Consider the following 17,194-nt stretch of genomic DNA (forward strand, 5'->3'; position numbering starts at 1 on the left):
CACTTTGGGCAGACCTATGTTGTAGCAGTTGCATGCATTATAAGTGTTATTCTTCTCCTTAACTACACTTCTGAGGCTTCCTTGAAGGGGAGAACTTGTTCATTTATTTGTATTCACTTTGTGTGGTGTAGTCATCGGCACACAAAATATACACAGAAAACAGCTGTCTGTTGCATGCCCATAATGGTGAATTTGCTTGCCTATGCCACCCATTAATGAAGCTTTGAGCTCCTTGGGTCCTTATTCCTTTGCATAAGGAGAGAGGTTGGGGTGGTAAGTTAAGCTGAGCAGGTGACCTGGAGCAGGACAGCATCACTGAAATCAAGCAGCACTACTGCCTAGCTGAGCAACCTTCCAGTCTCATTCCAATGAACTCCACCCATGTCCACAGCTGGCATTAGCCCACTGCAGTGTGCCCTGTCAATGTCTGTTAGTGTCCTAGACTTTGTCCAAGTGGCTCTTCCTGCCCAGGCTGCCATCTGCTCTTACATACCTGACACATTCCTAGTTATCTGTTGGGACCAAGCTCACATGTGTAATATTAGAGGCTTTCATGATGCCACCTTAGATTTTTGTCCTATGGACTACTTCTATGTGATTTTACCACAGTAATATCTCCCCAGAGAGGCTATAAGTGTCCCTGTGTGTGTATTTTATTCCAAGAAATTTACAGGGTCATAGACAATATGATATCTATTCAAAGGCAGGCAAAAGGAACCATTCTGAGGAGAGATAGAGATAGAGAAAGAGAGAGAAAGAGAGGGAGAGAGAGAGAAAGAGAAAGAGAAAGAGAAAGAGAGAGAGACCCTAACCTACTGACTTGGAACTGCATCCTACAATGATATGATAATGTTACCCAAGTCTTCTCAAAGGTTAGGCCAGCTTTTCCTTAAAGGGCAGCTCTCCTGGAGTAGATGAGGGAAGGTGTGTAGAATCCATTGGTATTAGTGAGAGCTTGTGAAGGTGAAGGCGCTGGTGAGAGTGCTAAAGACTGGATCACTATGTAATTAAAAATCAGCTCTGCTCCAGATCATCTGCATCTCCGGCAGAGTCCCACCTTATTTTTTCAGGCAATTGAATTTGTTCATTCATAACTTTTCCCTTCGCAGGAATGTCGTTCTGAGGAGGTCCATCACCAAGGAGGCTTGGAGATGATCAGTGTGATCATAGGTTGTGATGGTCATCACCAGGCTTGGAGATGATCAGTGTGTCTTAGTATAGCACATTACGGAAATCAAATATTTTTCTTCTGTTTAAGAGGATTTAAATTCCCCCTCTCACCTCCCTCTAGTTTGGTCCTGACCTTGAGACTCTCCTGCCTCAGCCTCCTGAGTAGCTAAGAGTATGCCACCACATCCATGCTTAAATTGCATTTTTGAAAATGAAGCAAGCTTTCTCCAAATATACTCTGGACCTTAGCACTCTGGGAGGATGAGGCAGGAGAATCACAAGTTCAAGGCCAATGTGGGCTACATAGAGAGACCTTATTTTTAAAACAAAAAGGAAAAAGAATGCCTGATGGTAAATTAGAGAAGTCTTCCTGTCCACCTGCAAGATACAAACAAGCGCTTCCTTTTCCTGTGACTTGTATTTTGTGGGTGTTAATATGATTCTTCTGAGTCCCACCTTACTTTCCTGGATAAACTGGGCCCTTTAATTTGTGCTTAATGCTTGTGTGGGGGTGAGCACGCTTTGTTTCCAGAATCTCTTCCCTGTGGGGCGTTGAGGTGTTAGTGCCAATTTTTTTTTTCCCCAGAGAAAGATGGAAGAGCCAGGTTTAGTACTAAGGATTAACTCAGTAGTGGCTGCTATAAGCTTTGAAATCGTTAGATAAAGGGAAGAAATAAGTCCCTGCTAAGGATAGGTGTCATTGCTATTTTTATGATTGGGGGGCTTTGCTATTCAGGGAGTATGTAGTTCTTGAATAATTTTTTTCTCTGAATTTATGGCGTTTTTATTTCTTTTATGGGTTTCATTACATTTCTTACCCAATGACTTTTGAATCTTGGTAGAGTATGTACTTTTATCGGCTATTTTGTTTGTTCTTTTTAATAGAGCTGATCACATGATAGGGACTCACAACCATTTATTGAACTGAATTAAATCTAATATCTTGCCATTTCCCAATGCAATCAAGCACATGTAAACACTTTCCTTTTCAACTAACTCCAGACAAAATTTTGGCATTTTTGACCATTTTCTTCTCGAAGTGCTAATTTGCGAGGTTGCATGGCCTGTCCGCAGATCCTAGTGCTTCACCGTGACCGACATAAGGAGCAGGGAACCAGATTCCACAAGGACAGGTTCTGCTGAGCCTCCTGCCCCATGTTTTCCCGGGCTGGCCTTCCCGCCCACCAACCCCACAGCTGCACGCAGCCGAGGCACCAGACCAGTTCCACCGAGCTCCTTCTGTCCCCAAACAAACCCACAGGGCTCGCCCCGCCCACTGCAAACACGACCCCCGCCCCCCGCCCCCCACACACAAGGCTTCTAGCCGGTTAACAGTTCGCTGAGGAGCCTGCTCAGAGGAGGCATCTGCCCGGGGAGGGTGCGGGTGTTTGCACGCAGGACTTCCAAGCTGAGGATCCCTAGGGGAAGTCTGAACACGCAGTGTAAGGAGGGCGTTTGTTCACGGAGCATCTGCGCGAACATTCTGCCGAGCAGCCCGTGTGCCGAAATCTACCAGGCTGGCGCTTGGAGGTTCAACTCGATGCTACAGGCTCTGAGGTCTCACCGCAAAGTCACAGCCCACACAACTGGCACTTCCTCCCGCGGCTTGGAGAACTCAGACAATAATCCCTAAGCTCTGTTCTGGAGGCAAGACCTTCTAGGGGACAGGCAGGGGATTGTGTCCTTGCCATCTGTTCTTTTTCACTCAGGAATTTGCCCTCCAAGGCCCCGGGCTGCTTGAGGCACCAGCCTCAGGGAGATACACAAAGGGCTGCTCCCCTGGAGGGAGAGTTTTCTCTGGATTTCTGTGCAGTCAGGGATGCGATGAAAGGAAATGACTGGGTGGGTCTCCTGCAGACCCTGACTCTGCTACCGAGTCCAAATACCGGTCAGCCTTCCTTTGACAGTTGTTGCCTAGTATTCCAGACATCACTTTTTAAAGAGATACAGGCAAAAGCCAGGGCATCCTAGCTCACATTCGTAATCTTTGTTTTAAAAAAAGAAAGGAGAAAGAATGCCTGATGGCAAATTACAGAAGTTTTCCTGTTCACTTGCAAGACACAAACAAGCACTACATTTTCCAGGAAGCTGAGATAGGAGGATGGTAAATTGGAAGCCAGCCTGGGCATCTTGGTGAGATCCTGTCTCATATTTTTTTTAAAAAAGGAGGTGGTGATGGTGGGGGTGTTGTGAGAAGGTAGGGGTGTGGTTTAGTTGCAGAACACTTGCTTGGTACATGTGAGGCCCTGCATTCAATCCCCGGTATAGCAAGCAAGAAAAAAGATATGGACAAATACCACTAAGGTATCTGTCTTTTAGTATATCCCCCCCGAACATGGAATTGCACCATTTCTGCTAATCCCTAAATTGGAATAAGAAAACCTCAGGGCATTTCTCAGTGTTTCAAGAAATGTGTTACTAAGTCAAAGGTGCAGAAGTTGGAAAGTTATTTACATAAAAATTATGTAACAACTGCTGTGGAATCTACTTGCAATTTCAAAGTGCTTTCTTGCAAGTAAGGGTAGAGTAATGCACTGTTGTAGGAAGAACCTCTGCTCTGGGTGGGTGGGAAGCAGAAGGAATTGCTTTGCATGCCAGGCAGCCACTCTACCTCTAAACTACATCCTGCTGATCCGGAGACAGGTCTGGTACTTCTTTTAAAACATCTCACACTTTCTCAAGTATTTCAGTGCGAGGATCCTCTCTTATCCTCTACTCAAACAAAAACAACGGAATTGTGTATATTCAGAAGATTATTGTTTATGAAATCCGAATCAAGACGATCAAGGAAGCCTTTATTTTCTTAAACGCTTGTAGGATTTTAAGTTAGCACTGCCATCTTAACTCTTTTCTTCCAAGGTCATTGGAAAATTCATTTCCTACCCATTTCCTCTCTACTTACTGAAGCATGATGAACAGATTCCATAAAGTAATGTTAAATGAAACCCCAAATCCAGCCAAAGTAATATAAGAGGAACTATCAAGGGGGAAAGAGTGGTGTAGCTAACAAATATAAATGGACCCGCTGAGGCATTTTTAAACTAATTTTTTCCTTTGATATTAAAAGAAGAGGTAGGGTATAGAGGCAACCATTTGTATCATCATGCTTCTAAATCTTAGACGAATACAAGTAAAAAATAATTGACATGATTGGTTGAGAGCTTAATCAAGGCCAACACTCTGGGTCCTGCTGATCTGTAGCTCGTTTACTGCCCCTGATACACTGTTGATGCCTCACCATGAAGGCTGAAAGCAAAACCCTCGGCGCCCAGCAAAGGGTTCTGACATTTTCTTGCGCTAAATTGACCTTTGTTGGTACTGTTAAAGCTCGAAAGCTGCATTCCAGATGTGTTTTCGTTGTGAAAATAAACAGTATATTTTTTGTTCAGTTGAGACATGAAAATTTGATTTGAGTTTGGGAAGAAGGGAGAAGAGTTGCTATTTTTTACTTATTTGTTTATTTATTACTTATTGTAGGGATAGAACCCAGGGCTACAATATGGTAGGCAAGCGGTCTGTCATGGAGCTATGTTCCTAGTTCCGTTTCATATTTTAAAAAGCATTTAGGTTGTTAAGTGACCCAACCTCTATTGTCTAAGCCACACTTTAACATAAGGACTGAGCCGAGGCAGTTTAAATAATATCAAATCGAGCTTTTAGAATTTACAAAGCACTTTTGCTTGTATTATCTCATGTAAACTTCACAACAAAAAATAAAGGAATGCTGCAGTTATCCTCCCCTTGACAGATAAGAAAACTGAGCCTGATAATATTTAAACAATTGTCCCCAAGTAACTCAGGTACTGAGATGCAGGGTTTAAGAACTGGACCCTGTGCTTGGATCCCCAAATCTGTATTCCTTTACCACCCCACAGCTGCCACCTAAAAATTGTACCAGGATGACGCCGGGATCCGAGAATTAAGTGCAGTGCTCCGGGCAGAGCCTTCCCTCAGTAAGTGATAAAAACCCACTCAGATCTCTTCCTTCCCAACCACTCACAGCTAAAATGTCAGGGAAGAGAAACACTTCCTACCTCTCTCCCTGCCTTTCTCCGCCCCCACCAGCACTCTTCTCTGCTACCCAGGCTGTCAGAATCTTGCAAAGCATTTGGGGCTCCTGTCAGGGAGGAGAGGGGAGCACTTGCCTAGTTCTCACAGTGATGACAACGAAGCTGTTACATTAATTGTTGAGGGGGCAGAAAGGGTGCAGAAGATTCACAAAGAACAGAAAATTCTCCGTGTACCTAAGTTACGAAAGACCTCGTCTAATTTGTTCTTAACCCTCTCTTTGCTCAGACCTGAAATCAACTATTAAAATTCCGTTTAAGACAGAAAGGTGCACAGCTCATAGTTATTCATTCTCAGATAAAGATGATATATTGTTGAGAATATGAATAAATTAGATAGTAACAGTGGAATAATTATAAGGTCCGATATAGCCGGTACCAAGGGCAACCGTAACCATGTGCAAACTGAGTTGTAGAAGTAAAGGACCCACAGGTCAATAAATAGTCAGTTGGTTTGCACTGAGAACTGAACTCTGTACCCAAAGATCCTTCTCTACCATATTGAGAAATTTATATTAGTAAAATTATACAGCAACAATAAAACGAGGCTGTCCTCACATAGTAGGTAGTAAAGCAACTTAGCTCCAAAGAGAGCTAAACACACTTTGGAATAACCCAGAGGGCTTCAGGGAGTCTGGGACCCCTCGGGTTCCCCTTGGCTTGGCCACTGCAGATATCATACTGAGGAGCACAAGGACATGGAATAAGCTGTGTTGTGGAAATGTAAGAGTGTGCAGGGAAGCTTGGAGAAGAAAGGTGCTTAGAAGGACCAGTGATGAGGAAGAGGAAAATAGGAGGAAGTTGGCAAAGAGCAACTTCTAGTATTTCAGTTGATTAGAAGGAATCCAATGAAGAAATGGTCATCAGGGAAACTAGACTGCCTGTGATGATTATGCGACTTCTGACTTGAGCCAGACTGAACCTTTCTGGACTTTAATTCCTTCATCTGAAAACCACTAACTTGTCTTGTTTCTGTAAGGTTAAAGAATTCTAGGATTCCACAAGATTGAGATGCAGACTTCGGAGGCAAGGGAAATCCTGTTTCAACTGAGTCAAGCAAGAGAATTTGGAAAAGGGTTCTCAGGGGATTGTATAACTCCGTGCTGTCTGAAGATGCTCTAGTCACACTCAGAGTGTCACTCCAGTCTGTCCTAAATGTCCCCGTCTTCCTATAACTATTACTATTACTTTCTGAAGATGCCCAGGAAACTCTCACTCTAACCTCATCCCTCTCCAAGGATGCCCCAGTCCCACACAGCACCATTATTCTCTGGAGATGTTTCCAGTCATACTCTTGAGTAAAACTCATTTACTTTCTGAGTTTGTTTTAGGCACCTCTATGGCTCCAAGGATATATTCACCAGGTGACATTTCCAAATTCTTTGTTTCTATTACTACCACTAATCACAGAGTATTTTTACTGGTACATATCCATTACATCTGAAACTCCTCACCTTTCTTTTTTATGGAACATAAGGGCTCAACAGCAAGTTTCCAAGTTACTACTGACTATGAAAAAAGTTCCGGCATTAATGAGGGGCAGAGAATTCACAGTCACTTTAACAGGAATCAGTGTTGTCCTTGTACTAGGCTCGTAAATACATGTTACTGAATAAATGAATGAATGAATGAATGAATGTATAGGTGAATGAATGAGACAGTTCTAGTTCTCCAAACTTCAGAGAGTTGCCATAGTCTTCACATAAAGCAAAAACAGTAGAAATAATTGAGAGCACTTCTTATTGCAGGGCTTGTTCTTTTTGTTTGTTTTTGAGAGTCTAAGGATCAAACCCAGGCCCTCACATATGCTAGGCAAGTGCTCTGCCAATGAACTACACCATCAGCTTCAGACCAGTGTTCTAATAAGTGCCTGTATCTGCCTGTAATTCTAGCACTCGGAAGGCTGAGGCAGGAGGGTCACTGTAAGTTCGAGACCAGTCTGGGCTACAAAGTGAGCTCAAGGCCAAACTGAACTGTATAGCGAGACCCTGTCTCAAGAAGACCCCCCCCCCAAAAAAAAGAAAGGAAGTCAACATTTAGTTATTTATAGAAACTCCTGAGTAATGTACAGTGGTTGTGCGTGTTAACTAGCAGTCACAGTAACCCATTTCAAACAGATTTTTTTTATTTTTATGTTTTCCGGTACTAGGAATCAAACCCATGACCTTGCGCTTGCCAGGCAGGCACTGTGCCACTGAGCTAAATCCCCAGCCCTCAGATTTTTTTTAAAAATCATAGAGTAGCAAATATAACCTTTGATAAAATGTACCCAATACATAATGTCCCATATTGTCTCTTTAAACAATGGCAGGAAGTGTTTGTGTAGCAGTCAAGAAGGACAAATTAACCCACTGAGCAAACCATTCTGTGTGAATGCAAAACAGTGAATGATATTTAATTTTATATCCATTTTTAAAAATTGACCTCATGCTAGTGGTGAGGACTTTATTCTTAGCCAGAACATTAGAGAATGACACAGGAGATTTCTGTATAAGAAAATTACTTCATGTAATTCAAGGAAAGTGAAATGTCACAGGCATGGTACAAACCAGTATATGATTCAGATTATACCCAGTTTTTTGTTTTTTTTTTTTATTTTTATTTTTTATTGGTTTAGGGTGGGATTTTGTTAGGGTCAGAGTTGTCACCAGGGCTAATGCATAAGAGCCTGAGAAGACTGAGGCAATTTGAAGATCCCATTAGAACTGACCAGTGTGTGGGACTCTCACAGTAAGTGAGGTGCTTGGTTCCTACCAGATGCAGGAACTGTTAAATGGACTGTGGAATTCTATGGAGCCACTTGAGTTGGTGCTGCCAACATGTCTCAGTTACTTTTCTTATTGTTGAGACAAAATACCAGGCACCCAAAGTTAAAGGATGAAAGATTTATTTTGGCTCACAGTTTGTAGGGGTTCAGTCCATAATTGGCTGGCACTAAGGCAGGGTGGCATGGCAGACAGACATTGCAAAGGAGAAACAGTTCATGATGGGGAGAAGATAGCAAAGCAACAAAGTAGAGAAGAAGCGAGTGCAAGCAACCTTAGCAGATTCTTTCTGCCCCTTTTATAATCTGTCTAGGCTACTGGGCTAAGGTGTGTGCCGAACCAATCAGTAGACTGATTTAGTAATCACACATGCTTAATCTGAGCATTACATATTCTAGACCCATCCACCTCTGAAAAAGCCCCACCTATGACTGCAGGAAGCTTTGGGGGGACATCTACACAAGCCATAACATAACCATTCCAGTCTTCTCTTTAAGGAATGTCTGCATCACCCAATCATTATTTATTCAGGAATGGTTCCCCATGATGGAAAACCCTGAAATGCTAAATAAATTAGACCACAGTCTAATTTTTGGATACTGAATTAGATTTCAAGATAGTCAAACTAGTGTAGGAGTGAGAGTAATACTGGAAGAGCTCTTGTAAATAACACCCCCTTCCCCCAAATGGCTCAGATTTGGAGGAAATGGTTTTACTCTAAATGTATTACTACTAGGTTAAAGGTTGATTTTCTAAGACACATACATGCAAATGCATTGTTAGCTGATTCACAGATACCATTGGTTCTTTTTTTTATTTTAAAGAGAGTAGTAAAAAAAAGAACAAAATCAAAATACCAACATCACAGACACAAACAAAACAAAGCAAGAACATGAAGATGATACAGGGTTTCAAAACTAAATGATACCATTGGTTCTAACTCATCATATTCAATATCTCCTTTATATAATAAATATTTCATAGCATCTTACTGTCCTGCAATGAAATTCAGAGATAAAATGAAAAACTAAACATATAACTTCAAAACTCATTACATTGGAAAGTACACAGAGTAGTCAAATTTATGGGGACAGGAAGTACAATGGGCTTCCAGAGGCTCCAGGGAGGTGGGAATGAGGAGTGAGTGTATGATGGGTACAGAGGTTCAGCTGTGTAAAATAAAAAGAGTTCTGTGGAGGGATGATGACGATAGTTGCACAACAGTGTAAGTACACCTAGTGTCACTGAACTGTACACTTAAAGGTGGCTAGGATGATAAATAGTGTCCTATGTATTTTTCCACAATTAAAGAAAATCATGATCTTCCTGGTAATCCCAGTTACTCGGGAGCTGAGGCAGGAGGATCATAACTTTGACTAAAATGGACTGGAGATATAGCTCAATGGTAAGGCACCTTCCTAGCAGGCCTGAGGTCCTGGGTTCAATTTCCACTATAGCAGATAGGTAGGTGGGTAGCTAGCTTGCTAGATAAATAGATAGATAGGATAAAATCTCACCATGGTATTGTCCTACTTCCAATAAAGAAATAAAGAAAAAGTAATTTATTTTGAAATAATACAGCCAACAAAATGTTCATGCTAGAGAGGGTGATAAGGTGGTTAGAAGCGATGGGATCACCATACTTGTGAGAACCACAAATGTAGGGTGATACGGTGCATTTCCATGGCAATGCCGCCATGCACCCAGATTTGCAAATGGTGCACAGCTCCTGGAAAGTTCTTCCTAAAACAAGGTGTGTTTTTTTTATAGCTGTATATGGCACTTACATTTTTGGAAGACTCAGTGTATGTCAAATCTCACAGACCATACACTATAATTATATGTAAAACAAGTTGATTTCATAGATAATCATTAGCAGATTTACCACCTACATACTGGGCTGTGTTTGAAAGTCAGGAAAGATGCAGGAACAAGTCCTTGTTGTGTGAGACTATTTTTATCACTGAAGCACATTTTGCATCCCTGGCTCCTGCCCACCAGATGCCATGAGCACCCTACAGTCATTGTGACACATAGGGTGACCCCCAGGGTGATCACAGCCCCTCTGGAGAACCACTGACAAACGCATAGTGCATCTTGTGCCCTGGATCTAGGCACCTTCTTTTTGATGCTTATCAGATTTCTCATTCTACTGTGATTCCTGCTTCTTGAAGGTCACAGTTCTATTTGGCTTTATCCATTATAATAAAAAAGCAAAAAGTTTTTAACAGTGTTGCCTAATTAGCTGTAAACCAAATAATAGTGAATTTGATACAAACACACTCTTCTCTCTCCTTTGAACAAAGGCAAAAGATTTATACGATCTGAAGAGAAACCAGAGTATCTCTCTCTTTTATAAAGGGCAACCAGTAAATGAGTTATATTTATCAGTTATTTTTCTAAAAATTAATCTTTGGTGTATTTTGCTTTGGGACTCCACACTGATGTCTTTTAATCAATGAAATAGGTCTCAATCAACATGTAATATATTTTACTGTGGCTTCACACACATACACACACACACACACACACACACACACACGGATCACAATTCTTGTGAGTACAGGTGCTTTGGGGGCAGCCCTTGTTCTTTTTTTATCTTCTCATTGTGTCTTCCAAGCAGCTTCAAACCTATAAAGCACTCAGTACACAGCTATTAAAATGAATTGAATTTGTTCATGTAAGATATTTATAGTAGCTGCCAATATTAAATTAACCAAGACACCCTAGCATCAATCCCTCCAGGTAGACAGAATTTTAATATACTGGATTTCTCTTTCAAGTATGTCATTGTGTCACAATAGAGGAAGACAAAGGTGAGTCGGAGTGAAGATCAGAATTCTCCACGTAGGTTATCCAAGTGATTTCACTGGAGATAAAATGAAGTAACCTGAAATCTGCAGAGTAATTATGCCAGATTGCCTCACGTCATCATTATTCATTCCCAGGATAAAACTGTCTCTCCTGGGCTCTACAAGAAACAAGTTTGGCTAACACAAGCAACCTCCAATTACAGCGATATCTTTGCTGTGGAAAAAAAAAGAATAAACGTGTAATTAAATTTTGCAGGTGCAACAATCCTGCCATTACAAACCATGGAGGAAATCTGTGAAATTATCCTGAGCAATTTTCTCCAGTGTAATTTGGAAATTAGCCCACCTGGAGACATAAACCTACAGTTTCCTCTGCCATTGTCTTATCACATTTATCTTGTCTTAAATGCTGATATTTCTGTTGCAAAGAGAAACAGGTTTGAACATTCAAATCTCTCCAATGGAGTAGAATATTTCAGAAGTTTGAATTTCAGGCCCACTGACTTTCATGCTGACTTTAAAGAGCATAAAAACCGACCGAAAGTACTGCAGGGCATCAGTAACCAGCCAGCAAAGCATTGCCGAGCCCTGGCAACTGCGGTGCACGTGCAGACTTGCAAATGTTGCGCGCCTGCATCCCTAGGAGACACACAGCGCGTCTCCTAGGAATCTGGCCTGGTGTGGTCGTGAACACTGCGCAGAAGAGAAGCTGGTTAAGGCCAGACACTGCGACCTCTGGAACAGAATCATTTTTAACTTTCCTTTCGTCTCTTCCGTGGTGCAGGGAGAGGCAGAACAAAGGCACCACGTCAGAAGTAGTGTGCTCTGTTTGTGACCTGGGGAAATGGCTCTCTTAGCCTTGGGCTCGCCACCTAGCAAAGGATAGTCTTTATTTGCTCAAGTAGTTTGGGATCTTCAAAGAAAAGACGCTCAACTATTATTCAAATATTTGTACATCACTTAGGCTGCCCTGGTCATCCCTCATTATGCTCTTCAAATTTCCCAGGGAGTTTGGATCACTCAGGAACTGCAGGATGTTATCTTTCCTTCCTCCTTTAGCCCTCTTGAAGCCTCATTGGACGCACATATCTTTTGATTTTTTTTGAGCTTCTAAAACAGAGCCAGGATGGCGCTCCAGTTGTCAGCTGTGACATCTGGTTCTACCTTGCTGTTTTGACATGGTTCACGTCATACAGATCCTTGTATGCTCCAGACACATGGACTGTGGATACTTACAGAAAGAAACACCCTGTATATGCTTTAACACCCACAGATCTACACTCCTTGTGGACATCATTTCCAGGAACCTTTCCTAACACTACTCCAGCCACCTCAATAGGGCCAGCATCTGTCTCTTATCTTTCTCTGGTGTTCTGTGGTTACATCTATCAGAGCATTTACTACCATGTAACATAATTGTGTGTTTACTATCCACCATGCCATTTAACTACGAGTCCCCTAAAGATAAGAATTGCTTTGTTTATCTATTTCTCCTGTGATTGGTGCAGTACTTAACACATGATAGGAATTCAGTATGTGCTCGTTAAATGGATGGATGGATACCAACGTGTGTAGACCTGTGTTAATGTTTTAATATATTTTTGCTAGTTTCTTGATTAACTTGTTCATTGTTATGAATTGCTTTTGTACTTTCAAGTTATAGATGCCCCTTGTAACCATGTGGAACAGTGCTCGCTTCGGCAGCACATATACTAAAATTGGAACGATACAGAGAAGATTAGCATGGCCCCTGCGCAAGGATGACCATGTGGAACAATTCAGAAGTTTTCAGAGAGAAAAATGGTGTCTTTTTCCATTCTTCTTCATCAGTCTCATTTCCTTTATCCAGAGGAAAACACTGCCAAAGACTTTTCTTTGCATTTATAAACACTCATCTAATATATCAATAAAATATTTGTAAAACAATAGGCTTATTATATTTTAGGTATTAGTCTATCTTGCTTTTTTCTACTTTATAACACAGCTTCCTCTTTGTGTATAAAAACACAGACTATTTGCTCAGCTAATCATTAACCTACATATGTATTCATTATAAAAGTGCTTAATACGTTTGTTTTTTTTAAAGTCAAACAGTGAAGAATGCTATAAAACAAAGAATAAAATAGCCTCAATCCATGGCCACTCTTTGCTGATCCCGTACCACAGAGATAAATGCTTACCACCAGCCCTGCTCTTGGTGGTCATCACAGTTCTAAATTGTTTCTTGATTTCTACAAATTAGATAGAATCTATAAACTCCTTGATAAGTTGAGAATTCAGTGCTTTTATTTTACCTCCTCTCCACCCTCCCACATCCTCACTTTCTGTTGTTATGTCTAGTCATTTTAGTAGTTACATTAGTAATCTTACAGAAAGTACTGAAAATTCTACCTGGGCCCATGGACCTTAGTCAGCAATTCTGCTATCCTGAGTGTGCTGGGTGCCTAACAGACATCAGGGAACCTATGCTCTGCCTCTAGCCTTTGGGCTTCTCTCAGAAGCACTATCCATGACTTTCAGGGTTACGATATTTGCATTTAGTTTCCATTTCTTCTATGCAGTTCCTTTGACTTCAGCTGTTTGCTTCCAGGAAGTTTTTGATGTTTTTTGTGTGCTAATCACACTTGTCTTGTGGTTTAGCATTGGTACAAACCAATTCTTTTGGGGTATCTTTGTTATTATCTTGATGGGCTTCAGAGAATAATAGGGGTAAAGGTATGGATTTAATTTGCCATCTTGGACTCTCTTTGGCTTCTTTTGAATGTGATTATTTGTCTGAGATAAATTCATGAGCTTTTCTTAATCCTAACTGACCATAAATACAATGGTATCTGTGATTTGAATTGTTTTAGAAACAAAGATTTGGGGAGAAGTAAGTCAAAATTACCATTTATAACTCATCACTGTTAGCTCAATATAGTTCTTCCTGATTGCCAATTTCATGTTGCTTCTAAATAACCAACAACAGCAAAGTTCTTCTGTATAAGTAATGACATATTTTTGTTCTCCCATAAATCCTATTTATAAACTTTGATAGTAATATTGTTCTTTACAAAAGACCCAAACTGGCATAAAAGAAAATGTATTTACAGTAAAGTTATAACTCTATCAAGGAACTGATATTGCTTGTATCACAAACTATTGGTGCTCCTTGTTCTTATGTCCTAGTCCCAAATATAGTAAACTGTTTGAAGAATTATTAAAAATTTCAGTGGGTGCATCTTTTTTATTTTAAAAAATTTGTGCTTAGTAAAGTGTACATCTTGTGGCTGGTTAGCTTTGCTGAAGTCAACCACACAGACTTTGGCAGTTCCTGCTGATTCTCTATCAAAGACTTCTGGGCTGTAGGCCATGGGCATATCATGGTTTATACCCACTTTTTCCCTAGGTGACTATGTGAAGGAGCCCTTGGAATGCCTGAGAAACTCCCTTTTAATCATAACCTTTATGACTTCTCTTCCCTTTCTTGGTATGCCAATATTAAATGCACCAAGGAAACTGATTTCAATTACACTGGATAGCTTCCCCTTCCAGTTCATCAAATTATACATACACACTTCCGAGGAGGTTATCCAGTGTAATTCTTAGTTCTGGGGAGCAAGAACAGGGTGCCAATTACTTAAGAAGTGCTCATTAGGAATTAGAAAGCAAATATAATTACCACATGCCAATTGCATAGGAAATAAGACTGCTTTTCAACAAAGCCAGGCTTATTTTATGTGCCCTATATAGCTCCCACAGGATGTGTTCTTACCTGTTTTTTCCTGCCTCAAATACTAAATACATATAGAAGGTGAAGACTTAAGTGGGAAACATACTAGACTGCAAACTCCTTATTTATCTTACTCTATTATCTTTCTAGCACCTAGCTGGGCTTATGGTGGATGCTCTGAACATACCTGTGGAATTTTTTAAATACCTACAGTAGAAAGGAAGTTAATTTTATGTAGTGTGAACTTTTTTGTGTGGACGTGCTCATGAACACAGACACTCACAGAGGGATTTAAAGGCTCAAATATGCAGGGCAGTACATAAATTTACAAAAATTTTAGAGCTGGAAAGTAGTGGTGAACAACTCCTATCACCCCAGTTTCACAGTGGATAAAAATACAAACACAAACCCTTTTCGTGGGTTTATGCCCTGCCTCCATGTGGTCATGTTGTCCTAATAAGGCTTAATTTTATCCATTTTGAAAGAAAAATACTGGTTACAACTACCACATAGGCAAAGACCACATCAAACATTCCTCTTGTGTCTGCTCCACACTTCTCCCATATTCACCCCCCTCAAAAGTTGTCAAAAATGGCTCACAACCTTAGGAACAACTATTTTGTAGATGACTATAAAGAAAACAGAAGCTGTAGATCTTTTCAGTAACTGTCATCTGGCACGTTCGACTTGATTTAGGTGGATTCAACATAGGGTTTTCTGCACTGCTTCCTCCCAGAGGCATCCATACCTTTTTATAATTTAGTTATGTTCTCTTAAAGCATAAATATTATGTAGAAATATTTTTGGAAAAAAGTCAGCTTTTTTCATAAATTACATGGAAAAAACAAAAGCAGTTTCTCACCACCAGATTTTCACATTTTCTTTCCTTATTAGTACTTAGAAACATTCAGTAATGATGAAATAATCCAGAAATGGCCCATCAAGAGCCCAAGAATCTTATTTGCCACCTAAGGGGGTTTGTTTTTCCACTCAAGCTGGAAGGAGAAAACTGAAGCCATTTCTTCCGGGGGCCGCCCTCTCTTGGTGCTTGCGTCTCGTGCTGAGGAAGAAGCCCACTTATCTTTTGAATCACGAGCGAGCAGACTATGAGCAGCTCCTAATTTTATCTCGTCTCCCAATACCCAGCCATGAGAATTCAGCCAACAGCCCTCCGGGCCTCTGAGATCTCTCTGAATCAGCTAAGTTTCATTTTAAGTAAAACTTAACACGTTTATGAGAGTTCAGGTTCCACCTGCTCAATGCCAAGTGGGTGACCTGGGGAGAGAGGTGATCCAGTCGACTCCCCATACGCCAAGCCCTTTCCAAGTTCTGGGAATAATCCTCGAGTAGGGAAGACAAAGTTCCCTCCCTGAGCCTAGTAGAGGAGACCACACACCGTAACGTCAGGGGTCCCGCACGCAGCGCAGGTAAGAACTGCAAGGTTAGGGAACCGCAAGGGGGCAGAGGGCGCAGCGCGGTGGGCGTGGCAGCGGTGGGCGGGGCTTGCACCGGGAGAGGCGGGGCCTGGGACGCCGCAGCTGGAGGGCGGGGCAGACGCCAACCTGCACGTGGAACTTCCATCGCCCAATCAGATCTACGCTCTGACAAGGACCAGGCGCCCTCGGTAATGACCCGCACTGCTGACCAGAGGCTGATAGCGCGTCTGTGTTTGCTGCGGCAACTGCCTCCGAGTGGAGCCCAAGGTTGTGACTTACGCTGTTGTTATCGCTGTCACTATTGCTAGGAGCTCTATTGGCGCTGGCGACCGGGTTCTGGTTCCCTCTGAGTCTGATTCTAACAGAGGCCACCTCAACAGCTCTGCGCACAGGCGGCAGGCCACGCAGCAGCAGAACCCACCTGGGCAGGGCTGGGGTCGCTGGCCCGCGGGCTGGTCCAGCCGGCTGTCTGCTGTCACAGGCACCCTGCTACGGACGGGGGACCCAGCCTTACCATGGTTAACAAACAAAGAGTGTTTTGCTACTTGGCTATCATACGAAATTCAAATTTCAGTGTTAATAAAGTTTTACTAGAATACAGCTGTACTCATTTTGAACATATCGCCTATGGCTGCTTTTGTGCTGCTGCGGCAGAATTAACAGTGGTGCAGAGACGGTGTGGGCCCACCTAAAGTATTTACGATTTAGCCTTGTAGGAAAAAGCCTACTGACCCCTGCTAAGAGCACGTGTTGTGCTCAGTAAGACACTGGTTACAACATGTATGGTATGTGCTGGAAAAAGAAAACAGGACCGTCTTGAAAAAAATTAGATGGATCTGTGTATGGACAGCATCTGTATGAAGTAAACCGAACAGAAGCAATGTGAGTCCCATACATTTGGGTCCTCTACGTATTCCAGAGGGCATCAGCTGCCCAAGTTCAGCCCTTGGCCTGTCAGGCTCGCTGCTTCATTCCAGTACCTAGCACCTTCTGACCCAGGGTGCACGCTCAACCCAATATCTGTAGGAAGATATCTAGGAAGCTATAAAAGAAAGGATCCACAGATATTGCCATGAAAAAGGTTAAAATATACATTTGCATTCCAAACCGTAATAGGGAAAATTAACACATGTATTGTTTTGAAGTTTTCAAGAGCCCTTTCCTCCCCCACTCCCTCTTTCCCTCCCTCCCTCCCTCCCTCCCTCCCTCCCTCCCTTCCTTCCTTCCTTCT

Source organism: Chinchilla lanigera, unplaced genomic scaffold (assembly GCF_000276665.1).
Source record: "Chinchilla lanigera isolate Chin_1 unplaced genomic scaffold, ChiLan1.0 scaffold00001, whole genome shotgun sequence".
NCBI classification, from domain to species: domain Eukaryota; kingdom Metazoa; phylum Chordata; class Mammalia; order Rodentia; family Chinchillidae; genus Chinchilla; species Chinchilla lanigera.